General features: G+C 48.6%; 1 pseudogene; it reads left to right on the plus strand.

The window, feature by feature from the left end:
• LOC148335963 (uncharacterized) overlaps positions 1 to 7,054 on the plus strand; it is a 30,186-nt pseudogene extending 23,132 nt beyond the window's left edge.
• The last annotated feature ends 15,919 nt before the right edge of the window (positions 7,055 to 22,973 follow it).

Genomic DNA, 22,973 nt, shown 5'->3' on the forward strand with positions numbered 1-22,973 from the left:
CGTCAGCTGCAGCAACCCACGTCGCCTCCACGTCAGCTGCAGCAACCCACGTCGCCTCCACGCCAGCTGCAGCAACCCATGCAGCCTCCACGTCAGCTGCACAGACCATGCAGCCTCCAGTGCCGGCCCATCATCAGACGCAGCCTCCAGAGCCCCACTCCGGCTCCCCGCCAGCTGCTGAGCCCTGTCCCGGCTCCCCGCCAGCTGTTGAGTCCCGTCCCGACTCCCCGCCAGCCGATGAGTCCCATCCCGGCTCCCCGCCAGCTGCTGAGTCCCGTCCCGGCTCCCTGCCAGCTGCTGAGTCCCGTCCCGGCTCCCCGCAAGCTGCTGAGCCCCGTCCCGGCTCCCCGCCAGCTGCTGAGCCCAGTTCCGGCTCCTCCCCAGCTGTTGAGTCCCGTCCCTGTTCCGGCGGAGCACGTTCTGCGTCCGCCACCAGTCCCTGTTCCGGCGGAGCACGCCCTGCGTCCGCCACCAGTCCCTGTTCCGGCGGAGCACGCCCTGCGTCTGCCACAAGTCCCTGTTCCGGCGGAGCACGTTCTGCGTCCACCACAAGTCCCTGTTCCGGCGGAGCACGTCCTGCGTCCGCCACCAGTCCCTGTTCCGGCGGAGCACGTTCTGCGTCCCCCACCAGTCCCTGTTCCGGCGGAGCACGCCCTGCGTCCGCCACAAGTCCCTGTTCTGGCGGAGCACGCCCTGCGTCCGCCACAAGTCCCTGTTCCGGCGGAGCACGCCCTGCGTCCGCCACAAGTCCCTGTTCCGGCGGAGCACGTCCTGCGTCCGCCACAAGTCCCTGTTCCGGCGGAGCACGTCCTACGTCCGCCACAAGTCCCTGTTCCGGCGGAGCATGTCCTGCGTCCGCCACCAGTCCCTGTCCCGGCGGAGCATGTCCTGTGTCCGCCACCAGTCCCTGTCCCGGCGGAGCACGTCCTGCGTCCGACACCAGTCCCTGTCCCCGCTGCGCCCGGCCCGCCGCTGCTCCGAGTCCCGGCCTCTGGTGCGCCCGGCCCTCCGCCACCCCAATTCCCTGTCCCGGCGGCGCCCGAGGACACGCCGTCGCTTCCCGTCGCTGCCTCGGCGGTGCTCGACGATCGGCCGTCGCTCCAAGTCACGTTCTCGGCGGCGTCCGATGAACCGTCGCCGCTCCAAGTTCCTGTCCCGCCGGCACTCGACGATCATCCGTCGCTCCAAGTCACGTTCTCGGCGGCGTCCGATGAACCACCGCCGCTTCTCGTCTCTGCTTCGGCGGCGCCGGACGACCAGCCGACGCTCCAAGTTCCTGTTTCGGCGGGGCTCGACGATCCGTCGCCGCTCCACGTTCCTGTCTCGGCGGGGTTCAACGACCAGCCTCCGCTCCACGTTCCTGTCTCGGCGGGGTTCGACGACCAGCCGCCGCTCCACGTTCCTGTCTCGGTGGGGTTCGACGACCAGCCGCCGCTCCACGTTCCTGTCTCGGCGGGGTTCGACGACCAGCCGCCGTTCCACGTCCCTGTCTCTGCGGGGTTCGACGACCAGCCACCGCTCCACGTTCCGGTCTCGGCGGGGTTCGACGACCAGCCGCCGCTCCACGTTCCAGTCTCGGCGGCGCTCGACGACCGGCCGCCGCTCCACGTTCCTGTCTCGGCGGGGTTCGACGACCGGCCGCCGCTCCACGTTCCTGTCTCGGCGGGGCTCGACGACCGGCCGCCGCTCCACGTTCCTGTCTCGGCGGGGTTTGACGACCAGCCGCCGCTCCAAGTGCCTGACTCGACGGTGGCCGACGACCCACCGCCGCGTCTCGTCCCTGCTCCGGCGGCGTCCGGCGATCCACCGTGTCTCGTCGTTGTCTCGGCGGCGTCCTACGTCCTGCCGTCGCTCCAAGTTCCTGCCTCGGCTGCGCCCACCTCAACGCCGGCCCAAGCTCCGTCCTCTGCTGCACCCAGCGTCCCGCCGCCGCCTCTCGTCTCAGCCCCGTCAGCGGACTTCGTGTGGCGATCTGGACCTCCCGGACGTCCGCCCGAATGGCCAAGGCGGGACTTGCAGGTCTGGCCACCCGGACGGCCGCCTGAAAGTCCACGAATGTCACGATCCGTGCTTCCTGTTGCAGCAGTGTGGGCGTGGTCGACGGCGCGTTGCCCGGAGACGCGGCCACGAGCGGGACGAGCTCACGAGACGCTCAGCTGTAACTCATCATCCCGTGATTACTGACTATATAAGCCTCCGACACGCACTTCCGCGTGTCGGATTATTGCTGACCCAACTTGCTCTCGCCATTGTGCCATTGCTATAGTTTTGCCAACCTTGTTCCGTGTGTTTGTCGTGATTGCTTGTTTGCTTGTTTGTTCTACAGCTACGTTTCGGCTCGCTTTCTGTTTTCGATGTTTGGACTTAACCTTACCCTTTTGAGGAAGGACATTTTCGTTTTCGGTTTCCTTGCGTTGCAAGCTCCTTTTGTTAGTCGTTGTGGTTCCCCTGGGGGAAGATCTTTCCCCCGGCGTTTTTCGTTCGCGTCTACCGACGCCAGTAAATATAGATCCTCTATTTTCCCCGACAGCCCCCCATTGTGCCTGTCGCCTGTTCATTGCCTACTGTCGGTCACAATAAACTTTGTTACCAACTCATTTTCCCTTGTCCGCTATTCAAGAATCCACCAATACCGCTTTCCAGCCCCGGCCGGTCATCACAACGAAGGGTCTCGCTGGTCTGGCCTCCCGGACACCCGCCAGACCGGCCTCGAACACGGGTGGTGGTCCCACCTCCCGACCCCCTCAGCCCACCCTCGTTTTTGGACTTTGTTTTCTCGGTTGTTGTCTTTTTCTTTTGGCCTTATTTGGGACGTCTGGAACTGTCATGACCCGTGTCGGGCATGTCAGAGTTTTTGTTGTTATTTTCTTCCCTCCTTCCTGCCATGTGCTTTTTCTGTTTATTTTGTCAGCTGAGTGGGGGCGTTTTCCTCAGCACCCGCCCTCGTCAGCCACACACCTGCTTCCCGTCAATCATCACGCACCTGATTCCCATCTGCTCCCCTGATCACTCTGACTATTTAAGCCTCCCAGACCGACAACGCAGTGTCGGGTCATTGCCGCACTTCACGGACTTCCACGACCGCGTTTGTTTCCTGCCAGGTTCATGCTCTCAGCCCTGGTCTCCTGTCCCTGTCCGCTTAGTTTGTTCCCGTCTCGTTTTGTTCCTTGTCCTTCTGCCAGTTTAGTCACGTTTAGTTGGCCTTTGTTATTTTTCACCCTGCCACGTTGTTTGTCCCTGTTGAGCCATTCATTAAATCCCCTTTAAGTTACACGTTCCCCTGCTTCCTCGCTTTTTGGGTCCTCCCCCCTCCTCGTCGCAAGGCGATTCTGACATTTATAACTACAGTGTAAAGTGCCAGTCATATCAAATTCGCGGGCCGCACGAACATTAAACTTTCATAATAAGGCGGGGGCCTCAAACTATCATCCCGCGGGTCGCAAATGGCCCGCGGGCCGCGAGTTTGAGACCCCTGTTCTAGAGCGTTCTCTATTCGGGCACCAATGCTTTGGAATGCACTTCCCTCAGATATTAGAGGTGCCACCTCAGTACAAATGTTCAAAACACTATTAAAGACGCATTTATACTCTTGTGCATTCAGCTGAAATATTTGTTGGCCTGTTTACTGACGCTTTTTTTTTCTCTTTTCTTTTCTTTTCTGCCCCCTTTTCCCCCGGCTGGGGGATAAGGTGACGGTGACCCACTAGGAAGTTTAAGGCATTGACCAACTGGGCATGCACCTGTTCCAGTGATGTCGTCTTCCTGCAGCGCGACATTTGAAAAATGTATTTATATACTTTAGCATCTAATTTAATTATTTGTTGGCCTGTTTACTGCCGCTTCTTCTCTTTTCTGCCCCCTCTTCTCCTACTTGGGAATTAGGTGATGGGGACATGCTTTGAAGATTACGGCACTGACGAACCGGGAAGGGACTTGCTCTGCCGAAGTCGTCTTCATGCAGCGCCTCTTCTGATTTCCTTATATTTCAGCACTTCGTTGAACTACTTGTTGGCCTGTTTACTATTTCTGTTCTTTCTTTTCTGTTCCCAAGTCCCCGACTTGGGAATTAGGCGATGGTGATTCACTTGGAAGTGGCTGTTCTGAATTTACACCAACTGACCGGTACAAGATCGAAGGCTCATCCTCGGATATGCTGTCATGGATATTACGGCCCTGGATGAGGACCCACTCCACTGAAGTCATCTTCCTGCAGCACTTCATTCAATTAACTTTCACATTATCTCATCTATTATTGCATAGCATCATTGTATGTGTCAAATGTTGCCCAGTTGGCCTCCATTGCAGCCTGGTCATCCTGGAAGGGGGATTCCCCCATCTGTGGTCCCTTCTCAAGGTTTCTCACTTTTCCCTAATGAGGTTTTTTGAGTTTTTCCTTGCCCTCCTGGGGGTTAAGATCGGGGATGTCGATTGTGGTTATGTAAAGTAGGGTTGGGCGATAAACCGAAAATTTACCGTTACCGAAATTTATTACAATGACCGAAATCATTTTGCCCATGTCGGTTAATTCGGTGTTGAAAAAAAAAGAAAAGCCTTTTCTGTCTGTGGCAATGTTCATGCCCCTTTAAGACCGCTACAGCGCCTCTAGTCACGTGACTCCACCGGTCTGATCGAGAAAGAAAACAGACGTCTCTGTCGTAGCTGGCGATTCAAATCCAGAAGCTTTTTCACCACCCACAACACAACTATGCTGTGCTGAAAGTTCAAAGTGAGAAGCAAGGTTCGACAAGTGACAACAGCCCATTATCGGAGGCGACACCATACGAGAGAACGTCTCAGAGGTGGACGCGATAGCCTAGCACAGAGCTAAAGATACAGCTCCTCTAGTTACAGCGGCGCGCACAGGATTTAAACGCTTCATGAAAGCTGTATTTCCCGAGATGGACTACATCGGGCCGGGAGCTTAGACATGTTAAGCATTTTGCATCTACATCCGACTTGTGGTCGGGTCGCAACATGGATTCCTGATTGAGCCTGACTGTGCACTACATAGACGACAAGTGGCGACCGCGCACCAGAGTACTCAAGAGGGCACATGCACACTTGTTTATTTGTCTTGCATTGACATTTTCTTTAGCATTTTTTTTATTTGCCATTATTTACAACATGAGAGAATCTTGGCGCAATCTATTTGCAGAAAAAGATTTTGCAAGAGGTACCCTTTTTCTTTGTGACATTGTTCAAGTCATGCAAAGCAAGCTATTTGGAATGTTTATACAAATGATTTGTGTACTTTTATTTTTCATTGAAAGTAATGTGTACCAGTTGGTCAATAAAAAAAACAGTCAATATGCATTTCCTGCATTTATTTAGATTTTAGTCCATGGGGAGAATTTATCGTGCATTTATCGTTATCGAGGTAAAATTGCTCAATTTCTCGCGATATTGATTTGAGGTCATATCGCCCAGCCCTAATATAAAGCCCTTTGAGACTGTCTGTGATTAAGGGCTATACAAATAAAATTGACTTGACTTGACTAATTACATTTCAATATAGCATGATCAAAACAGCTATTGTTAGTTTCATTTTAATGTTTGGTTAATAATCTCATGCCCCTTTATTTTTGACTAAACCATGTTTTTTTTCGTTTTTGTTTTTTTTACCCATCAGATATAATCTGATATTTGCTGGAATTGATGGCTTCTCTCGAAAGATGAATTTACTGCTGTAACAAAATACAGTGAAAATACAGTTATCGCGGTTAATGGGGACCGAGACCACCCGCGAAAACTGAAAATCCGCAAATTAGCGGCGCACCTTCAAAAATGCTTAAAAAAAAAAAAAATATATATATATAAATGGGTAGAGAGAGAGTGAAATTCATGTTATAACAAAAAAAAAATATTATTATTAAAACTTATTTTTTTATTCCCCAGCCATTATTTTTGTATTTATTCAATTACTTCTTTTTGTATTTATTTAATTACTTCGACTTTTACCTGCTGGTACGCCGTCCGGTGTGCCCTGTGAATGTTATGATCCTCCAGCAGAGCTGGAGGATTGAACAGGACTCTGTTCGCTTGACACCGCCCGTGCCCGGGGAAGGTGCTCCTCTACGGCTTAACTGCCACGCACGCCGGCCGGAACTCTGGTACGGTCCGAACCGCGCGAAACGTCGCCACCAATCGTGTCCGAGGGAACGTGCTCTTCTTCGTCTACTCTCTTCTTCGTCCACTCTCCTCTTCGGCGCACGCCGGCCGTCTAACCGCTCCAGCGCCCCCCGTGCCGCTCGGCGAAACTACAATGCCCCCGAATATTTTTTAGACCCGCGAAGCACTGAAGCCGCGAAACGTGAAGCGCGAAGTAGCGAGGGTTCACTGTAGTATTGTAGTAATTCTATTTGGAATTACACTTATCAAAGTATTTTTAAGCATGACAAATGGTCACCTTTTAATTCTACTTGAAATTTGCTCGATTAATCCAGGGATGCATTTAGTTTTCATGAACCGGTGTGAGTAAATGAATCCAGAATTTCAATAAAGGCTATTCTGTGGATTAATTTGTATGAATTGTAATTTTCATATTTGATGTGTCATAGGGTAAGAGGTGACCAAGGTGTTGAAAATGTCAGCATTGCCCAAGCTATGTTCATTGTAAGAGGCATAGGACGTGGAAGCTTCATAAGTGGAAAAAGTGTGAACAACCAGAGGTGAATAACTAAAATTGAACTTTTGTTTGGATATCCCTTTGCATAGTTTGATTGACTTGTGGGGATTTGTTCTTTGTATGAATGATAGAGTTGAACGTCTGTGGAGTGATGTTTGGACAGGAGTCACGCACATTTACTATGATGTATCGCACAGCCTGGAGGAAGACGGATCCCTGGACATTTCTGACAATCTGCACCTCTTCTGCGCTCAGTATACATTTCTCCCCAGACTCAAAACCGATTTAGCCAGGTTTTCTGCTGGCTGGAATGACCATCCTTTAAGGACAGAAAGCTACCGTTCTCCAAACCAGCTGTGGGAGCTTGGGATCCTGCAGCACCCCATTCGAGAGCCAGATATGTCTGAGGCAAATGTTGCAGTTCAGTAACCCATGTCCTGTGTCTAAATATGATTTTCTCCATTTACAAATTAAGAAAACTGTTTTCTTTTAATTTTAGGGAATTCTATTTGAGGATATTGACTGGGAGAGCTCTGTGCTTTCTAATATTAACTCAGAGACCCAAGGTGTTACAGTGCCAGAAGTGGAAAGTCCATTGACTGATGTTCAGTTCAGTAACCCATGTCCTGCCTCTTCAAGGAATGTAAAAGTTGGAGCTTGGCGTAGTTCATGGTATGTTGCTGCATCCTGTGTGTGGGGGTGTGAGACTGTGGAATGCTGGGCGTGTGACTGGTGGAGCGGAACAGAGTAGGGGGTGCGAGAATGTGCAAGAATGGAAGGTTTCAGGACAGACGGTGATAGCCGCAAGGAGGGGGCGAAGACAAGATAACTCAAGCCACAACCAGAAAGAGCCACCACGGGATTCGGCGGGGGAGAAAGACCAATGAGAGCAAGCTAAAGTTAACTGCAGGATACACATAGCCAATAGAATCATGCCAGGATGCCTTTATCTCTGTGTCATTTGCATATTGTGTAGTATGAATTATTGCTGAGAAACAGAGGAGACCAGAGCTGTATTGAGAGGGACCCAAGCCCAAAGTGTAGACTTGTGTGTTGGGAATAAATCCACTGGTGCGTGAAAATGCCGGCTTCCTGATACCTTTCTATTGCAGAACGAGCGCGCATATTGTTGGATGAGTGAGAGTTGGGTAAGGTCACAAATTGGAGTCAGATTGCTAATTTGAGTTTACATTGATTTAAAATTAAATTCTAACATTGATTTAAAACTAAATTCCAACACTCTAAATATGATTTTCTCCATTTACAAATTAAGAAAACTGTTTTCTTTTAATTTTAGGGAATTCTATTTGAGGATATTGACTGGGAGAGCTCTGTGCTTTCTAATATTAACTCAGATACCCAAGGTGTGACAGTGCCAGAAGTGGAAAGTCCATTGACACACGATGATATTCAGAGTTTATGCAATGCCATTGATCCCCCGTGTCATTCTACGGAGCCCCTTAGGGGACACGGAAGAGAAAAAAAAACAACTTTGCGTTCCCTCGCAAAATCTTTGCGTTCCCTTGCAAAGATTGCATTCCCTCGCAAAGTTTGCAAATGCAAAGTTTTTTGTTTTTTTTTCGAGTGAATGTTTATTTTTTTTAATGCGCGTTTATGTACTTTCGGGTCATCTTCCGTGTAAACAAACGCAGCAAAGATGGAGTGTGTTCACCCGTGGGCGAGTTTAATTGAATTTTACTTTGAAATTGTCTTGAAATAAAAAGAAATAAAATCAGTTCTGGATATTAAGCACGGTTTTCAAATAAGTGAAAGACAGTTCCAAGCCCTCCACCATGATTAGTGCCGCCTCCAACGTACTGTCGTCTCTTGAACAGCAGCGCATTCGAGGCAAGGGTCGTCAAACTGACCCGGAAGTACATAAACGCGCATTAAAAAATAAATAAATAAACATTCACTCGAAAAAAAAACAACTTTGCGTTCCCTCGCAAACTTTGCGACAGAACGCAAACTTTGCAAGGGAACGCAAAGATTTTGCGAGGGAACGCAAATCTTTTTTTTTCTCTTCCATGTTCCCTAAAGGGCTCCGTATCATTCTATTGATTTTGGAAGAAACATTTATTTGGCTACACCCTCACATGCTCAACACTTAATTCACCATCATGGATAGTAGAAATGAAAAGATTAATCGAACCCCAATTATTTATCAAATTAATCAGTAATGATTTTTGATGATTGTTAACACTTTAATCTCAAATGGCCCAAATCCACAGAATTTCAGAAGGTCAACAGTATATATTCTCCGCTGTCATCCTCCAAGAAAGCAGACTGTTTTTATGTGTCTAAATAAAATAATTGCTTTTTCATCAGCCTTTTAAAATGGACTGGCACTTTCTTGCTGTGGTTATAGGCATATTTTTTTTCTGAGACATCTAAGAAACAATTTTGTTTTCAAATCTTGAATTGGTCTTGCACCACCGTGACTCTGAGAGTAACATCAATGTAATAGCTTCCAATAAAAGCAAAGGAATATGTCCCTGTCCAGTAATCCACTGCTGGAATGTGCTTGGGGAGAGGTGACTTGTCGGCTCGCCCACCTCTGGATGTTCACCTTTTCAGAGACAGATGAATAAAATAAATGTCAATAAAATAGACAATTTGGAACTCTAATATCTGACAAAAGTGGCATCACAATGTTAACAATCTACATGGCCAATTAACGATGTGTTCGAGAAAGTAAGTACATGTAAAGTTTCTGAGAACAAACCTATAGAAGAAAGGAAATTACCTTCTTCCAGCTCCTGTAAAAAGTCCTGAAGATGGTTCATAATTGTCATATCTACCTGCTCTTTGTTTGATCCCTTTTCACTAAATTCTGGGTGGCATGCCCCAAAAACAAAGTCAGAATCAGCCTGAAACAAAGAATTTTGAGAGTTAATCCTAGAAGTGAAAGTGTTTCACAAGTGAGTTAGTTAATTAAAAGCGCAAGTGGCACTGATGACAATAGCCAGTGAATGAGGACAATAAATTGTCAAACAAATCAAAAACTGTCAACAGATAGTAGTGGAGATGGGAAAGGAGAGAGCAGCAAAGCAATTCAATTTTTTTTAAAAAAAAGTTATGTTTTCTTGTTGGTATACACAGATTGCCCAAAAGCGGACACAAGTAAATGTCCCTGATAATGAAAATTAAAATCAGAAAATATAGGCTGGTGGCAGTACAAACATCGATAGATATATTCATAACCTCACACTTTTAGTGAATTGGTCACAGTGATAATTGAGGTGGATTACCGTTACTTTTATATGACAATACAATTATTGTGATTTTTTAATTTATATTTTTCAATGTCAATATTAATTTCCAATTGGTACTTGATAGAAACATTTTCAAGAAACAACTTTCTGATAATTGGCTGGCAACCAGTTGAGGGTGTCCCCCGCCGACTGTTTCTATTGTGCTAATCACTTTTGGATTATTTTGTGTGTGTGTGTGGGGGGGGGGGGGGGGTGCGTGTGTGTGTGCGCCCAGCAAATGACTGGTGGGCAATTCTTCTTTTCAAAAATGTTATGACAAATATTGTCCATTAGTGACAGAAAAATTTAACTTTAAATTTGCCTCAGTGAACCGTTTTTATATTTTTTTTGTCCTCAAGATGACACTCTTGGTTTAAATAAAGGTGTTTAACATATAGTGCACAGAAGTTAAACACTTAAGACCTCTTACCAGGGAGATAAGTGATGTATACTGTGAATCGGAAATATCCTCTTTACAAATGCTCTGTATCTGGACCTCCCTGTCACACAAGTACTTAGAGCACCAGAGTTTGAGGCAGCAGGGTGGTGGTCCACTTTGGGCCAAACTTACAGCCCATACTTCACCAGCACTCCTTCTGTTATGATCCACCAGCAGTGCTGGTGGATTGAGCAGGACTCTCCAAGCGCGGACACGGGAAAATGGGTTATACAAAGATATTTATTAATAATCAAATAGACAATCTCCAATATGATTTTTCATCAGCCTTTTAAAATGGACTGGCACTTTCTTGCTGTGGTTATAGGCATATTTTTTTCTGAGACATCTAAGAAACAATTTTGTTTTCAAATCTTGAATTGGTCTTGCACCACCGTGACTCTGAGAGTAACATCAATGTAATAGCTTCCAATAAAAGCAAATAATTATTTAACAGATTTAGAAATTGTTTAGAAAACAATGAGAATTATAAAACTTCTCTAACTCGTTTTTTTATTTTTTATTTTATTAGGGATATAACGATTAATTGCAGATCAATTTTAAATCTATTTTTTTTGCTTCAACTATGCATCAATGCAAAATAAATTAATCAATTCTCAACGCAATGTAAAATAAAATTCTAGTAAAAAATCAAATCAAATTAGGGGACTGATAATCAAATTGAATCTGGATCAAAGTAATCATTACATCCCTAATTTATAGACATTTTCCTAAACTTGGTGAAATTCCTACCCAAGAAAGAAGGCTTCTGTCATCACCTGTTTGAAATCAGGATATGACAGCAGGTGTTTGACAGGAAGGCGAATTGTGTTGGTGCAAGCGCTAACACGAGGATAGCAAACCCTGTGCTGCCCAAACTGAATATCACGTGTGCAGGAATTCAACAGATATTTTGAAGTTCCTCTTCCCTTCAGGTCAAAGAGGAATATGTCCCTGTCCAGTAATCCACTGCTGGAATGTGCTTGGGGAGAGGTGACTTGTCGGCTCGCCCACCTCTGGATGTTCACCTTTTCAGAGACAGATGAATAAAATAAATGTCAATAAAATAGACAATTTGGAACTCTAATATCTGACAAAAGTGGCATCACAATGTTAACAATCTACATGGCCAATTAACGATGTGTTCGAGAAAGTAAGTACATGTAAAGTTTCTGAGAACAAACCTATAGAAGAAAGGAAATTACCTTCTTCCAGCTCCTGTAAAAAGTCCTGAAGATGGTTCATAATTGTCATATCTACCTGCTCTTTGTTTGATCCCTTTTCACTAAATTCTGGGTGGCATGCCCCAAAAACAAAGTCAGAATCAGCCTGAAACAAAGAATTTTGAGAGTTAATCCTAGAAGTGAAAGTGTTTCACAAGTGAGTTAGTTAATTAAAAGAGCAAGTGGCACTGATGACAATAGCCAGTGAATGAGGACAATAAATTGTCAAACAAATCAAAAACTGTCAACAGATAGTAGTGGAGATGGGAAAGGAGAGAGCAGCAAAGCAATTAAATTTTTTTTTAAAAAAAGTTATGTTTTCTTGTTGGTATACACAGATTGCCCAAAAGCGGACACAAGTAAATGTCCCTGATAATGAAAATTAAAATCAGAAAATATAGGCTGGTGGCAGTACAAACATCGATAGATATATTCATAACCTCACACTTTTAGTGAATTGGTCACAGTGATAATTGAGGTGGATTACCGTTACTTTTATATGACAATACAATTATTGTGATTTTTTAATTTATATTTTTCAATGTCAATATTAATTTCCAATTGGTACTTGATAGAAACATTTTCAAGAAACAACTTTCTGATAATTGGCTGGCAACCAGTTCAGGGTGTCCCCCGCCGACTGTTTCTATTGTGTTAATCACTTTTGGATTATTTTGTGTGTGTGTGTGTGGGGGGGGGTGTGCGTGTGTGTGTGCGCCCAGCAAATGACTGGTGGGCAATTCTTCTTTTCAAAAATGTTATGACAAATATTGTCCATTAGTGACAGAAAAATTTAACTTTAAATTTGCCTCAGTGAACCGTTTTTATATTTTTTTTGTCCTCAAGATGACACTCTTGGTTTAAATAAAGGTGTTTAACATATAGTGCACAGAAGTTAAACACTTAAGACCTCTTACCAGGGAGATAAGTGATGTATACTGTGAATCGGAAATATCCTCTTTACAAATGCTCTGTATCTGGACCTCCCTGTCGCACAAGTACTTATAGCACCAGAGTTTGAGGCAGCAGGGTGGTGGTCCACTTTGGGCCAAACTTACAGCCCATACTTCACCAGCACTCCTTCTGTTATGATCCACCAGCAGTGCTGGTGGATTGAGCAGGACTCTCCAAGCGCGGACACGGGAAAATGGGTTATACAAAGATATTTATTAATAATCAAATAGACAATCTCCAATATGCAATCGTGAATCAACCGGGGTTATCGGCTATAGCGACTATGGAACTTAACTATCGAACGAGGGATAAACAAGGGCGCTGGCGGAAAATCACACCAGGGAGCAAAGGCAGTAAGGATGAACGAAAAGCGCTTGCAAAAGGCAAGGGAAAGAAACCAAAACGCAAATAGCTTACCGCACAAGGGTAAGAGGATTGCAATCGGGAAGCAAAGAACAGAAAACGCACCGAGCAGTAGCTGGCGGGAAAAACAACTCAAAACACGCAGTAGCAAGAGAATTATTAACAAGAGTGCGATCAAGAGCATGGGACATGAACGTGAGCGATGTGGGATAACGATCCGACGCTGGAGAGTCAGTGTAAGTGTCTTAAATAGTGTGTGCAATCAGTGAATGAATAGGAGTCCGGTGTGGAGCTGGTGGGCGCGTCCCGCAGCTGCTGACGGCCTGGCCCGAGACGATCGCTGGGGGGACGCCCCCACAGCTGTCAAAACAAAAGCACATGGCATGACAGACACGGATCGTGACAGTACCCCCCCCTCAACGGACGCCTCTTGGCGGACCGCCTGGTTTCTCCGGATGAGCGGCGTGGTAATCGCGGACGAGAGATGGACACACGATCCAGGAGCGGGGGATCCGCTGGCGCTCCTCCGGACCGTAGCCCTCCCAGTCGACCAGGTACTGTACTCCTCGCCCCCTGCGCCTGGAGTCCAGGATCTCTCGAACCGTGTAGACAGGGTCACCGTCGACGATCCTAGGTGGTGGTGGCGGGGCGGTGTTTGGGGCCAGAGGACTGGAGAGGGCCGGCTTGATGAGGGAGACGTGGAACACGGGATGAATCCTCATTGTGGGGGGAAGCTTGAGCCTGACTGAGACGGGGTTTAGGATGGACTCGACCTCGAATGGACCCACGAAGCGCGGGCCCAGCTTTCGTGACGAGCCCGCCAGGTTGAGGTCGCGAGTGGACAGCCACACCCTGTCCCCCACTTGGTATGATGGGGCTGGACGCCGACGGCGGTCCGCTATGCGCCGGTTGCGCTCGGCCGTGCGGGTAAGGGCTGCCCTGGCCTCCTTCCAGACGCGGTGTGCCCTCTTGAGGTGGCGCTGGACGGAGGGAACTTCTTCCGCCCCCGCCTGAGTAGGGAAGAGCGGGGGCTGGTAGCCGTAGGCTGTCATGAAGGGGGAACGATCGGTGGCAGATGAGATCAGGGTGTTGTGTGCGTACTCCACCCATGGGAGATGGTCGGCCCAAGAGAATGGTCGATCAAGGCAGACACAACGGTGGGCTGCTTCCAGGTCTTGGTTGGTGCATTCTGATTGTCCGTTTGACTGGGGGTGGTAGCCGGATGACAGGCTCGAGGTGGCACCCAGGGACTGGCAAAAGCGTTTCCACACCTTGGAGATGTTCGAACTGGGGGCCTCGGTCCGACACTATGTCCTCGGGGATGCCATGAAGCCTGAACACGTGCGAGACTAGCAGGTCGGCAGTCTCCAAGGCGGAGGGCAGCTTCGGCAAGGCGATGAAGTGGGCGGACTTTGAGAAGCGGTCAACGACAGTCAGGACGACGGTGTTGCCCCTGGAAGCCGGGAGGCCCCTGACGAAGTCCATCGCGATGTGCGACCACGGCCGGGAAGGGATGGGCAATGGCCGCAGCTGCCCCGCCGGGGGCTGATGCGACGCCTTGCTGGATGCACACGCGGGACAGGCCTGGACGTATTCCGTGACGTATTCCGTGACGTCTTTCCCCAGGGCCGGCCACCAAAAACGTTGGGCGATGAGACCATGCGTTCGGCGCACCCCTGGGTGGCAAGCCACCTTCGATGCGTGTCCCCATTTCAATACCTCCGCGCGGTGCACAACCGGCACGTACAACCGTCCCTTTGGGCAACCGGGGGGTTGGTCGCCCTCTTCCTGGGCCCCCCAAATCTGCTGTTCCACTTCCCACTGCAGGGAAGCCACCAGGCGGTCTCTGGGCACCACGCTATCCGGCCCCCCTTCCTCGGCTACCGGGTCGTGGATGCGTGATAGGGCGTCGAGCTTGGTGTTCTTTGACCCCGGTCGATACGTCAGCGTGTAGTTGTAGCGGCTCAAGATGAGGGACCAGCGCGCCAGGCGGGGGTTAAGTCTCTTTCTGGTGCTTATGTAGGAAAGGTTCTTGAAATCGCCAACAGTTCTCGGTTTCCCACGTCGTAGTTAGCCTCGGCGGCGCTGAGTCGGCGGAAGAAGAAGGCGCAGGGGTGGAGTCTCTGGTCGACTGGAGAGCGCTGGGAAAGGACCGCCCCCACTCCTGAGTCGGACGCGTCCACCTCTACAACAAAAGGAAATTCCGTATTAGGATGACGCAGTACTGGGGGGTTCGTGAATGCTTGTTTTAGTCTCTGGAACGCGGTCTCTGCCTGGTTGTCCCAAGCGAACTTGGTCTTGCTGGAAGTAAGGCGAGTGAGGGGAAGCGCCTGGCGGCTGTAGTTCTTAATGAATCTCCGATAAAAGTTTGCGAAACCCAAAAATCTTTGTAGTTGTTTGCGGTTTGCCGGCGGCGGCCAGTCCACTACGGCGCGCGTCTTGGACGGGTCAGCCTTGATCTGCCCGTCCTCTATGATGAACCCCAAAAACTGTATTGAATTCCGGTGGAACTCGCACTTCTCGGCTTTCACATACAACCGGTTCTCTAGAAGGCGCTGCAAGACGGCCCGAACGTGTAACTGGTGCTCTTTCGCGGTGCGCGAGAAGATCAAGATGTCATCTAAGTATACGAAACAGGTTACATTAAGCAAGTCCCGCAGGACATCGTTAATAAAGGCCTGGAATACGGCGGAGCATTGGACAACCCGAACGGCATGACCAGGTATTCGAAATGCCCCAGCGGGGTCTTAAACGCCGTTTTCCACTCGTCCCCCGCGCGGATTCGCACGAGGTGGTACGCGCTGCGAAGATCCAACTTGGTGAATATTACGGCTTGCTGCAAAGGGGCGAAAGCGGAGTTTAGCAGGGGGAGCGGGTAGCGATTCTTGACCGTGATCTTGTTTAAGGCCTTGTAATCTACGCAGGGCCGTAGGGTTTTATCTTTTTTCTCAACGAAGAAAAGTCCTGCCCCTACCGGGGACGTGGAAGGTCTGATTAGCCCGGCGGCCAGAGACTCGGTGATGTACTCTTTCATGGTGGCTTGCTCTGGCTGGGAGACCTTATACAGACCGTTCGGAACGAGGTCTATGGCGCAATCGTACGGGCGGTGCGGCGGCAACGACTTCGCCCTCTCCTTGCTGAATTCAGCTCGGAGGTCGTGGTAAATCACGGGAACGTTAGTCAAGTTGTGTTTTCGGCCGGCGCGGGCGGAATCCGGAGACCCTCCTCCGCCGAACGGAGGCACTGGGCATGGCAGAACGGGCTCCAGTTTTGAATGGCCATCCGTCCCCAGTCGATCAGGGGATTGTGTGCCTGCAACCAGGGGATACCGAGGACGATGGGCGCCGTCCTGGACGGCATAACAAAAAACGAGCGTGTCTCGATATGATTTCCTGATAGCTTAAGGGTTAGTGGCTGCGTTACCCGTCTGATATCGGCCAGGAGACGCCCGTCGAGATCGCAAACCCGCTCGGACTTGCCGAGCTCCGAGACCGTGCAACCTAGTTTTTCCACTAAGCCGGAGTCGAAAAAGCAGTCGTCGGCCCCAGAGTCGATCAATGCCCGGACGCGGATGCTGGCCGTCAGGCTCATTACCTCCCCCTCGACCACCAGTCTCGTGACGCTCTTAGAGTCTCGGCGAAGTAATCCATGCGTCTCTGAGCTGGGGGTCGCCCCCCCGGAATGAGGGGGATCGCCGGAGGCAGCAGCTGCCGACTCACATTTGTCCCCGCGGAGCAGGGTGGAAGTCCGGCGTGACCGTCGTCCCGGGCAGGCGGCCACTCGATGACCTTGTAATCCACAGTAGAAGCACGCTCCCGATCGGCGCCGTCGCTGGCGTTTGTCGTCGTCCAAGCGATTGGCTCCTAGCTGCATGGGTTCGTCGACCGGCGGGGGCTCCCAGCGCCGGGGGGGCGCTGGCTCGAAAACTCGCTGCTCGGCCGCTCTCTCTCGACGTCGCTCCCGCAGGCGGTTGTCGAGTCGTATGGCCAGGCTGATGAGCTCTTCCAGTGACGCGGCGTCCTCGCGGACGGCCAGCTCGTCCTTCAGGGAGGAGCTCAGCCCCCTGCGGAACACGGTCCGTAGAGCGCAGTCGTCGAAGCCGCTCTCTGCCGCGCGAATGCGGAAGGCGATGGAGTAATCGGCCACCGACCGATTCCCCTGGGTGCAGTCCAGTAATTCCATTCCAGCCTCCTTTCCCCGAATGGGGTGGTGAAACACGCGTTTGAATTCGGCCAAAAACGCGGGGAACGAGGACCGGATTTCCGGACGGGTATTGCTCACGGCCATGGCCCATGCACTCGCTGGGCCAGTCAAGAGACTCATCATGAATGCTATCCTTGTACTCTCGTGCGCGTACGTCTGCGGCTGTTGGTCAAAAATTAACCGGCAGTGGTGAATAAACGGGCCGCAGAGACCCGGCCCCCCCCCCATACCGGCTGGGGTGAGGCAGACTGGGCTCCCGTGCTGAGAACCCCGGGGGTAGCATTCCGATCGCAGCTGCGGTCGGATCGACCGCCGGCGCGCCATGCGAGTAGAGGCTATTTACGCGGGCGTCGAAGGTTTCGCAACGGTGGGCCAGCATGCCGACCGCGTCGCGAAGGTTTGCGAGGTCGGTGCCTTGTTGCCCCACCAGACGTCCTTGGCTGGCCAGCGCTTCGAGAATTTTCTCCGTGTCCGCAGTGTCCATGGTCGGATCGTTCTGTTATGATCCACCAGCAGTGCTGGTGGATTGAGCAGGACTCTCCAAGCGCGGACACGGGAAAATGGGTTATACAAAGATATTTATTAATAATCAAATAGACAATCTCCAATATGCAATTGTAAATCAACCAGGGTTATCGGCTATAGCGACTATGGAACTTAACTATCGAACGAGGGATAAACAAGGGCGCTGGCGGAAAATCACACCAGGGAGCAAAGGCAGTAAGGATGAACGAAAAGCGCTTGCAAAAGGCAAGGGAAAGAAACCAAAACGCAAATAGCTTACCGCACAAGGGTAAGAGGATTCCAATCGGGAAGCAAAGAACAGAAAACGCACCGAGCAGTAGCTGGCGGGAAAAACAACTCAAAACACGCAGTAGCAAGAGAATTATTAACAAGAGTGCGATCAAGAGCATGGGACATGAACGTGAGCGATGTGGGATAACGATCCGACGCTGGGGAGTCAGTGTAAGTGTCTTAAATAGTGTGTGCAATCAGTGAATGAATAGGAGTCCGGTGTGGAGCTGGTGGGCGCGTCCCGCAGCTGCTGATGGCCTGGCCCGAGACGATCGCTGGGGGAACGCCCCCACAGTTGTCAAAACAAAAGCACATGGCATGACAGACACGGATCGTGACACCTTCAAAGAAACAGTATGATTTAATAGTAAAAACACGACTTCAAAATAGGACTGAGTTTACTACAAATGCTTTTGCTAGATATTTAAAACCAATTAATGCTTTCTTTTTTCATCATGCTATGCTAAACGTGAACTGAGAAGGAAATGTAAATCGTTTTAAAAAGACCACGTGGACCGATTGGAGTTCGCACTTGGCTGGTGATGTCAGTGTAATACATATCATGTAAAATTGTATTAAGACTTTTGTTTCAACCTACTGACCTAAAAATAACAACATTGATATGATAACATGTTATACAAATGTACAGTGTGCATTGCATACCTAAAATGATTTTGATCAAGATCTAACATGGAGTATTTGGGAAATTTTTCCGGTCTTGTCAACCTCAAACAGCTTCTGCTCAAGTCCTTCAACCATCTCTTTAAACACAAAGAATTTCAATGTACTGTATTTATCTAACCTCTGTCACTTATATTGCAAATTAAAAAATAGTAATAAAAATTTCAGTTATTTTTCAAAATATGTGCCAGTGAGGAACTCCTTCCGTCGTGCCCCTTTATCAATGCCCGCCTCCCCAATGAACTTGATCTTTAACTGACAAGAAGGCGAACCCTTCTTTTGTCGCTTCCATTGTGAAAGGCCCCGTTCCACCATCTGGGATCTTGACGCTGTGAGAAAAAATTCTTCCTCCTTGTTAACAGCGGCCAAAATGGCCTGCAGAATGTCCTCAAGGCTAAAGAAGAAGTACATTTTAGAAGAGACAATATGGCTTCACACTGTTGGAAAAACATGATATGACTGATATTTGATATACAGACCTCCAGACTGACTGTTTTTATTAGGAGCATAGTACCCCCAACCTGAAATGTTCAGGGCGCAAGCAGAAGATTTAGGGGCACACTGTGAATTGACTGGCAAAGTATCTATTCATCACACTAATTTTCACTGTAATACTGATAAATGGACTGAACCATGGAGCAGAACTTTGTCAGCTATCAACAATATTACTTATGTGTATATATATATATATGTATATATATATATATCCATCCATCCATCCATCATCTGTACCGCCTCACTAGGGTCGCGGGGGATGCTGGAGCCTATCCCAGCTATCTTCGGGCAGTAGGCGGGGGACACCCTGAACTGGTTGCCAGCCAATTGCAGGGCACACATAGACGAACAACCATCCGCGCTCACACTCATACCTAGGGGCAATTTAGAGTGTTCAATCGGCCTGCCATGCATGTTTTTGGAATGTGGACGGAAACCGGAGTACCCGGAGGAAACCCACGCAAGCACGGGGACGTGAGGCCATCGTGCTAACCATTCGGCCACCGTGCCGCCCATATATATATATATATATATATATATATATATATATATATATATATATATATATATATATATATATATATATACAGTGAACCCCCGCTACTTCGCGGTTCACCTTTCGCGGGTTCAGTGCTTCGCGGGTCTAAAAAATATTCGGGGGCATTGTAGTTTCGCCGAGCGGCACAAAGGGGCGGAAGCGGTTAGACGGCCGGCGTGCGCCGAAGAGGAGAGTGGACGAAGAAGAGCAGTTTCCCCCGGACACGATTGGTGGCGACGGACACGATCGGGGGCGACGTTTCGCGCGGTTCGGACCGTACCCGAGCTGCGGCCGGCGTGCGTGGCAGTTAAGCCGAAGAGAAACAACTTCCGCCCGGGCACTCGCGCGGCGACATTTTGCTTCGTTCGGGACCGTGCGTGAGCTCAGAAGGAGACCGGCCGGCGTGTGTGGCTGTCAAGCCGAAGAGAAACAACTTCCGCCCGGGCACTCGCGCGGCGACATTTTGCTTCGTTCGGGACCGTGCGTGAGCTCCGAAGGAGACCGGCCGGCGTGTGTGGCTGTCAAGCCGAAGAGAAACAACTTCCGCCCGGGCACTCGCGCGGCGACATTTTGCTTCGTTCGGGACCGTGCGTGAGCTCCGAAGGAGACCGGCCGGCGTGTGTGGCTGTCAAGCCGAAGAGAAACAACTTCCGCCCGGGCACCGGCGGAGCGCGAGGCTGTCAGTTATGAATGAATAAATGAATAAAGAAATAAATGAAGAATGCCACCTTTCATTTCACTGTCATGACCCGTGCCTGTCATGCCGCGTGTGTTTTTGTTTTTTCAGCTGTGTGGGCGTTCCTCCAGCGATCGTCTCGGGCCATGCCGTCAGCTGCTGCGCAACGCGCTGATTACACTGACTATATTGTGATTATAATAAATATCTTTGTATCACCACCTTTTTTCCCGGGTCTGCGTTTGGAGAGTCCTGTTCAATCCTCCAGTTCTGCTGGAGGATCATAACATTCACAGGGCACACCGGACGGCGTACCAGCAGGTAAAAGTCGAAGTAATTAAATAAATACAAAAAGAAGTAATAGAATAAATACAAAAATAATGGCTGGGGAATAAAAAAATAATAAGTTTTAATAATAATTTGTTTTTTGTTATAACATGAATTTCACTCTCTCTCTCTCTACCAGTATATATATATATATATATATATATATATATATATTTTTTTTTTTTTTTTAAGCATTTTTGAAGGTGTGCCGCTACTTTGCACCTATATATATATATATACATATATATATATATATATATATATATATATATATATATATATATATATATATATATATAGGTGCGAAGTATATATATTGTTGGAATTTACCTTTAAATCAATGCTAGATGTTAATTATAACCCAATGTAAACTCAAGTTAGTAATCTGACTCCAATTCGCAACCTTACCCAACTCACACTCATCCAACAATATGCGCGCTCGTTCTGCAATAGAAAGGTATCAGGAAGCCGGCATTTTCACGCACGAATGGATTTATTCCCAATCACAGATTTACTACATATGCAACTAGATCTCAGATCCCTCTCAATACAAGTCTACACCTCTCGTGCCACCAACAGAACAGAACTTTTAGTTTTTCCAGTAGTCATTCATACTGTACAATATGTAAATGTAACAGAGACAAAGGCCTTCTGGCATGATTCTATTGGCTATGTGATTTTGCAGTTAACTTTAGCTTGCTCTCATTGGTCTTTCTCCTCCCGCCGAATCCCGTGGTGGCTCCTCCTGGTTGTGATCTTTCGATGGCTGCTCCTTCATCTCGTCTCGCTCCCTCCTTGATGCTATCACCCTTTGTCCTGAAACATTCCACTCGTGCACGCTCTTGCAACCCCCATTCTGTTGTGCTCCACCAGTCACACCCCCACATACAGTTTCACACCCCCACATACAGGATGTCGCGACATACCATGAACTACGCCACGCTCCAACTCCTACATTCCTTTATTCCCTCTCATGACCTCAGACACCTGAGGTCATTACTTAAACACCTTATTTCATTGCTGCACACGAGCTCGACATCACTTGCCATAAAACTAAAACACATCAAACAATTAGTAAGAGAATAAAAATCAGTAGAAAATTTCATTCCAGTAGAAAATTAGTGAAGATTAGTACAAAAATGTCATTCCAATAGAAAATTAGTAGAAAAGTTCATTCCAGTAGAAAATTAGTAGAAAATGTCATTCCCTCCTTATGGCCTCAGGTCCCTGAGGCCATCTTTCCATACTCACATCCTGGACTCCCGGAGGGCCACGGCTACCCCCGCCTCCTGGGGGTCCTTTTGAGGGATCATCATGTACTGACCACCCGGAGGGGGTGGCCCCAACGTGCGTTCTATTGTCTTAACAGTCAATGATCTGATACATGGAATACAGCAACATCCGCATAACACCATAATAGCGGCAAACACAGCGATAGAAATCAGTACTGATGCAATCAGGCTTTTATATTTACCAAAGATGTTTAACCAGTCAGAATACCAACTGGTGTTCACACCTGAGTGCTCCTTCATTTTGTTACTTAGCGTGCGCAGGCCCTCCAATGCCTTGGTAAGGCGACCGTCAGGAGATGTATTGTTGGGAATCAGAGTACAACACTGATCCCCAAAAATACCACACACTCCTCCTCTTTCGGCCAACACCATATCTAAGCTTATTCTGTTCTGGAATGCCATAAGTGACGTGGCAGCCAATTGCTCATGCACTGCCTGGAGTGCTGAGGTGGTAAAATTCGCCAATCGTTGGACATTATAGTGGACATAATTAATCCGATCCACATTTTTGTTTACTGTAACAAACAGGAAAAGGCTCTCCCATCCTGCCGCAACTTGATCCACCAATTTATACTCATCAGGGACCCCTCTTGGGACTCCAATTGCATCTATATATGTGGGATCCCCTGCATTCAACCATTCTTGCATGTCCCTTCTCTTCCTGTTAAGGAAGGGGATTCTCCCCCATTGTCCAACACCTTCCCACTCCATTCTGGCCAGATCTAAGGCTGTCACACTAACTGGCATGATCAGCGTTACCAGTGCGCACTTACCTGAGGCATTGGTGGGCAGTCTATCGTACAGTACTTTCGCTCCACACCACAGCCAAACATCAGCACGCGCGAGAGGGATTCCTGCTGGCACAGACACATTTTCACTACACCATGACTCCCGTATATTTCCAATCCCAGAGCCAGTCCCATTTAACTTTAGACAGGTGAAATTTTGTTTTGCAACTTGGGTATCAAAAATAGGCTTTTTCTTTTCCGTTCCTGTCAGTGGAAAAGTCAAGTCCAATTGGCTGCACTCTCCTTGAAGAGTCTTATTATACAGGAAACCCATGAGGCAAGTTTTCGATATGGCAGTTGCTGCCACAATTTTCAGAACTGGT

This window comes from Idiotropiscis lumnitzeri, chromosome 5 (assembly GCF_059441095.1).
Source record: "Idiotropiscis lumnitzeri isolate Australia: NSW breed Sydney's pygmy pipehorse chromosome 5, RoL_Ilum_1.0, whole genome shotgun sequence".
NCBI lineage: Eukaryota > Metazoa > Chordata > Actinopteri > Syngnathiformes > Syngnathidae > Idiotropiscis > Idiotropiscis lumnitzeri.